The following is a 6,000-nucleotide window of genomic DNA, read 5'->3' as shown; positions in this document are numbered from 1 at the left end:
GGCTGAGTTTCCGATGGCGCGGTTCATTTATGGTTTTAAAAATGAAACCAGCGTTGTGTCTGCTGAGGGAGTGAGAGGGGGTATGGAAAGTGTCCAACATTAACATAATTTGCTGACAGTTGTGCCGCTGGCTGAGGGGCTTCTGCCAGGGTCGGGGGGATTAGTGGAGGGTGGCTAGAAGGTGAGCTGTGGGGTCGGGGTGGATGGGTACAGAACACCATTGCCACAGCCAGCAAGGCAGCCATGCAGTTGCGCACACTGCTACCAGCCCACTGTGAACTTAGGACCATGGGTCATCTTGGTGACCCCTTAGGGGTGCCCTCTAGCCTCAGCCGACCCAGCAACTGTATGGGCACCCTCCAGCACAACCAGTGCCATCTTGTTGGCTGGATTGAGTGTGTGTGGGGATTATAATGTGTCTGCGCGGCTGCAGCTTTTCAGCCTCCCGAGTGTCAATCACGGACCCAGTGAATCCCACACCATTTTTCTTTGGAATCAATTGTGTTCCAAGTGACGCCGGTGTTAACCCCTTGACAGTAACGGAATCGGTCCAGGTGTGGCACCAGTTTTGCTGTCAGAAAGGTCCATGAATTCTGCGTTGGCGTCAACACTGAGTCTCAGAACGGAGATACCCGCCCCTTATCTTTTCCTGACATTAAACAGAAACAACTACAAGTTCATCAACTTCCATTTAGCTTAATGACAAAATCAGAAAAACATATAGTTCTCCAAAAAATGTACATGTAATTAGAAAAAAACACCTGATAATTGAGAAACAGCCTTCATTGAAAAAAAAGCGAAAGAGGCTGGTTTTCTGTTCCATGGACATATGAGAATATTTTCTTCTACAGCTATTTTTTCGCGCTGTGTGCTGAAGTGGATTCACGTAGTGCCCCAAAAATGTACTGGGGAACACCCCTCCCTGGAGTTTCCCAAGAAACGTTTGCACAGCAATTGCCTGGGAAGTTCAAACTTCTGATGGGCAATGACCTACACTGGGAACAATCCGAAAATGTGATATAAATTGCAAATGTTGGTTGGGTCTGACCATCTTACAGCAATAGTTACCCAGAAAAAAATAGAAGCATTAAAACTGCTTCTGGTTTCTGAGTAACTATAGTACTGACCTCCTGTAACTCATCATGGGACACCTGACTACTCACCCACACCCCAATACCCCCCCCCCCCTCGCCCAAGAGACCCCACAAAACCCCTCCCCCACCCCTGACACTCCATGGGACCCACCACACAACCCCGACCCTCCACAGGACCTCCCCTCCCCCGCATACCTTTCTGAACCTCCACAGGATACCTGACAACCCTATGTGACCGCCCCACACATATATCTTCCACAGGACTCCTCCCATACCCTCCGACCCCCCCCCCCCCCCCCCCCCCCCCCCCCCCGCCACACAGGACACCTGACAATACTTCACACCACCACTAGGCGTGCAACCCCCCCAACTATTGACACAATGCCTCCCACAGGATGCCACAACTTCCTCCAACTACATCCTCCTGATTACACACCCCCTCAACTATAATCCCCCCTGACTACATCTCCAAGACTACAGCCCCCTAGCTACACACACCTCAGACTACACCCCATGCCTTGACTACACCACCCACCTGATACCTTCCCCCTTATGTGTGGGCAGTAGTGGGTTGGATTACACTGTTAATCACTGACATACACCAGAAATTAAACAGTGGGCCAATACTGGATTAAGGAGTGTCCCTAGATAAGGAGCATGCGGTGTATTTTGGCACCGTTGAGTCCTTCTGTGTCTGGTGGGCTCTGCGGAGACAGGGGTGCCCTTTCGTCCGCCTTAATCACATTTTGGTTTTATGTTTTAAGTTTAATTTGCTTTTTTTTTGCACAGTATCCCTTTAGGGGCTTTGCCTTTTAATTTGTCAACCAGTTTATATGATTTAGTTTAATTGGTTATTGATTTATTCAAAATAGGAATACTGGGATAAGTGTCCAGGCAACAGGCCCAAGTGTCAGAGTCTCCAGGATTTCCCATTGGAAGTTTAAACTTCCCGGGCAATTGCTGCACCATGTGCGCAGCTCGGGACATCTGGGCTGGGATTCTCCAAGTCCGCGCTGGGTTGGAGAATCGCCGGCGGCACCGGAAATTCCCACCACGCTGCTCAGATACCAGGACGGGATTCTCTGGCGACCGGAGAATCGGCGGCAGTCGCGCGGTCGACGCGGCGCCTGTCGGGGGCCATTGAGAACGGTGATTTTCCGCGATCGACCAGCCGAGTTCCCGCCGGCGTGGTTCAAACCTGGTTCCACCCGACGTGAGCTCGGACCCGCGGCCGCAGTGCAGGACCGTGTATCGAGTGACGTAGAGGTTTTAGTCACATAATTAATAACATTCATAGATCTGATCCTTATACCTCGAAGAATATAACCAGCATTCTTACATTGCCCCTTTGTGTCCAGGTACTCCACCTGTCACGACAACAGTTCTGACAAAATCCAATAGATTTGTCAAAAGTGGGTGGTGGAGAGGAATTAATGGTTAGATCCGGAAGTATGGGTTTCCCGGAATGGCAAGGAGTTTTAGTTGCAGGGCGTATTTTAATTTGTTTCTCTAGGTGTCTTTTATCTGACAGTCAGTCTGACAAACAGCTGTGGAGAAGGTAGATCAGTCTAGTGGTGGTGAGAAGGCAGAGATCACGGGGCAGCAGAGAGACAGGTGTGAATGGAGAGGTCAAAAGGCGGGGAATAGAGATTTTTGGGGAACAAAGAGAACACAAAGAGAGTGGTGGGGAAGCAGTGAGATTGTTGGGGAGAGTGGGAAGATTGTGAGTGGAGATGGTTACGGGGTCAGGAGATCACAGCGATAAATAACAGATAAATCGGCAGCATGGTAGCATAGTGGTTAGCACAGCGGCTTCACAGCTCCAGGGTCCCAGGTTCGATTCCCTGCTGGGTCACTGCCTGTGCGGAGTCTGCACTTTCTCCCCGTGTCTGCGTGGGTTTCCTCCAGGAGCTCCGGTTTTCTCCCACAGTCCAAAGCTGTGTGGGTTAGGTGGATTGGCCATGCTAAATTGCCCTTAGTGCCCAAAAAATGTTAAGTGGGGGGTTACTGGGTTACGGGGATAGGGTAGATATATGGGCTTCAGTAGGGTGCTCTTTGTAAGGGCCGATACAGACTCGATGGGCCGAATGACCTCCTTCTGCACTGTAAATTCTATGAAATCAGACTGGTCAGTGATCACAAAAATGATTGGTGATTGTGGGGGATTGGAATTAGACAGATTGTGGAGGGGTGGTGGTGACGGTGTGTTACATGGTAGGTTAAGTGCTGCAAAGGCATTTAGCGAATGGACCTAGCCCCACCTCCTTTTACCTGACAATTTCATTTGGCCAGGAAATTCGGGCTGACAGAAGGTAAAGTAGAAATTATAGGAGGCCCTAGAAGTTAAATTAAGCAACATTCAATTTGTTAACATAAACATAAAGGGGTTTACAGATTACAGATCCCAGTTGGGATTATCAGAAATGCCGATCCCAGTACGGGCCGGCTTTTAAAAGGTGAATTTACGAGCCCCAGCTGGGCGGACCTCCGCCCATTAGTGGGGGAGCTCATATTCTACGAGTCCCATGAGGAGATTGATCGATGTATCCCCGCGGGTCTTATTAGATTTATTAAGAAGTCTTGTTACAATTTTGTCACTTAGTCTCCTTAAAAGGTTTTACTGGCCAGCCTGTCTCTTAATTCAATTCAATTCAAATGTTATTGTCCATTTAGAAATTCATTGCGATACGTTGCTTGTTCATCAAAAATCAAACAATTAATAATTAACAATGAAAAAGAAAAATTACATCATCATAAAAATCTGACCTTGAATTCGAAACTCAGCTCTGTTAGAACTGGACGTCCGAGGCAGGTTGTGTTTGCATTCAACGTTTTTTTTGCATTTTAATTTCCCGCTTGACCTAAACTCATCAATTCTGGGGGTTAAAATCACTCACATTAGCTCTGTCTGCTTCTCCACAATTGCTGCCAGGCATGCAGATTTATTTTCCATGATTTTCTGATTTTATTTTGAATTCCAATTCAAACTTCCTTTGAAATTTTTATGAAAATATATTTTAAATTAGATGATAGAAAGGAAAGTTACAAACAAAATCATTAATATTCTTTTAGAGCTTAATTTGTGATGGCAGGGAAACATTTCCCTTTCCTCACAGAGTGGGAAATTATGCGCAATGTCTTGTATAGAAACTTTCATTTATAGAAGTGAAAACAGAAAGTGTTGGAAATACTCAGCATGTCTGGCACCATCTGTGGAGAGAGAATTAGAGTTAATGTTTCGAGTTGATATATGCTCTTCTATAGAACTGAAGGATGGTAAAATGTGTTTCCAGCACTTTCTGTTTTTATTTGAGATTTCCAGCATCTCGCTGTATTTTTAAAAAAATGAAAAACCCTTTTAATAAGTGAACCCTTCAAAGTGATGGAATTTAGGGGATGATATTTATTTTGTTAATCCAGTACTGCTTTACACCCTCCCAGATCTGCATAGTGTGTGTTAGGTGTGGAGTAAAGCTTTCTGCACATTACCCTAACAACATGACTGAGTCTTAGTGACAGACTAAGATGACCATAGCCTGCTTTCTCCATTTGAGGGAGAGAGCTGACTGGTGGTGATTTAACCTGAGGATCACCACACCTCAGGCAAGGTTGAGAAGACTTCATGAATAACCTCAGCCGGTATAGGAATTGAACCAATGCTGCTGGCCTTACTCTGCATCACGAACCAGCTGTCTAGCCAAGTGAGCTAAACTGGGTCCCTAGAGTGAGTTTACATTCTGCCAGTGGCTGCAGGAATTTAATTAAAACCTCTACCATAAAAAGCTAGTCTTATTAACAATGTCAGGAAACTAACTGGATCATTGGTTATCTGGTTCATTCATGTCTTGCATAGAATCCCTACAGTGGAGAAGAAGGCCATTTGGCCCATTGAGTCGACACTAACTCTCTGAAAGAGCACCCTACCTGGGCCCACTTCCCCGCCCTATCCCCGTAACCCCACCTAACCTGCACATCTTTGGACTGTGGGAGGAAATGGCACCTGGAGGAAACCCACACAGATATGGGGAGAACGTACAAACTCCACAGTCATAGAATTATGGAATCTCTACAGTGCAGAAGGAGGCCATTTGGCCCATTGGGTCTGCACCAACACTCTGAAAGAGCACCTCACATAAGATCAGGCCCCCACCCTATACCTGTAACTCCATCTAACCTGCACATCTGTGGACTGTGGGAGGAAACCGGACCACCCAGAAGAAACCCAAGCAGACACGGGGAGAAAGTGAAACTCCATACAGGCAGGCAGAACGTGAAAATTGCACTGGACGAAATATTCACCACCACAAATAGCATTGAAACGAAACATCCCGAAGCCTTGTTCATTGTAGCTGGGGACTTCAATCAGGCCAAGCTCAAGAGCGTACTACCAAGTTACCACCAACCCGTCACCTGTTCCACCAGAGGCCCAAGTATCCTGGACCACTGCGACACAAATATCAAACATGCCTATTGCTCTAACGCAAATCTGACCACAAGGCTGTGCTCCTGCTCTCGGCTTATAAGCAAAAACTGAAGCAGGAGAATCCGTCAAAGAAAGTTGTGCATTGTTGGTCTGAGGAATCAGATGACCTCCTATGGGACTGCTTAGAGTCAGTGGACTGATCAGTATTTAAAAACTCTGCGACCAGCCTGAATGAGTACGCCACTACAGTAACTAACTTCATTAGTAAGTGTGTAGAAGGCTGTGTGCCAAAGAAGCAAATCCACGTGTTACCCATCGGAAACCCTGGATGAAGAGGGATATCCACTGCTTGCTGTAGTCTAGGTCTGAGGCATTCAGGTCAGGCAACCCTGACCTCTACAAGAAAGCCAGATATGATCTAAAGAAATCCATCAAAGATGCCAAAAGACAGTACCGGACCAAGCTCGAGTCCCAGGCTAGCCA

Source organism: Scyliorhinus canicula, chromosome 5 (genome assembly GCF_902713615.1).
Source record: "Scyliorhinus canicula chromosome 5, sScyCan1.1, whole genome shotgun sequence".
Classification (NCBI taxonomy): Eukaryota; Metazoa; Chordata; class Chondrichthyes; order Carcharhiniformes; family Scyliorhinidae; genus Scyliorhinus; species Scyliorhinus canicula.
This window is presented reverse-complemented; position numbering follows the sequence as displayed.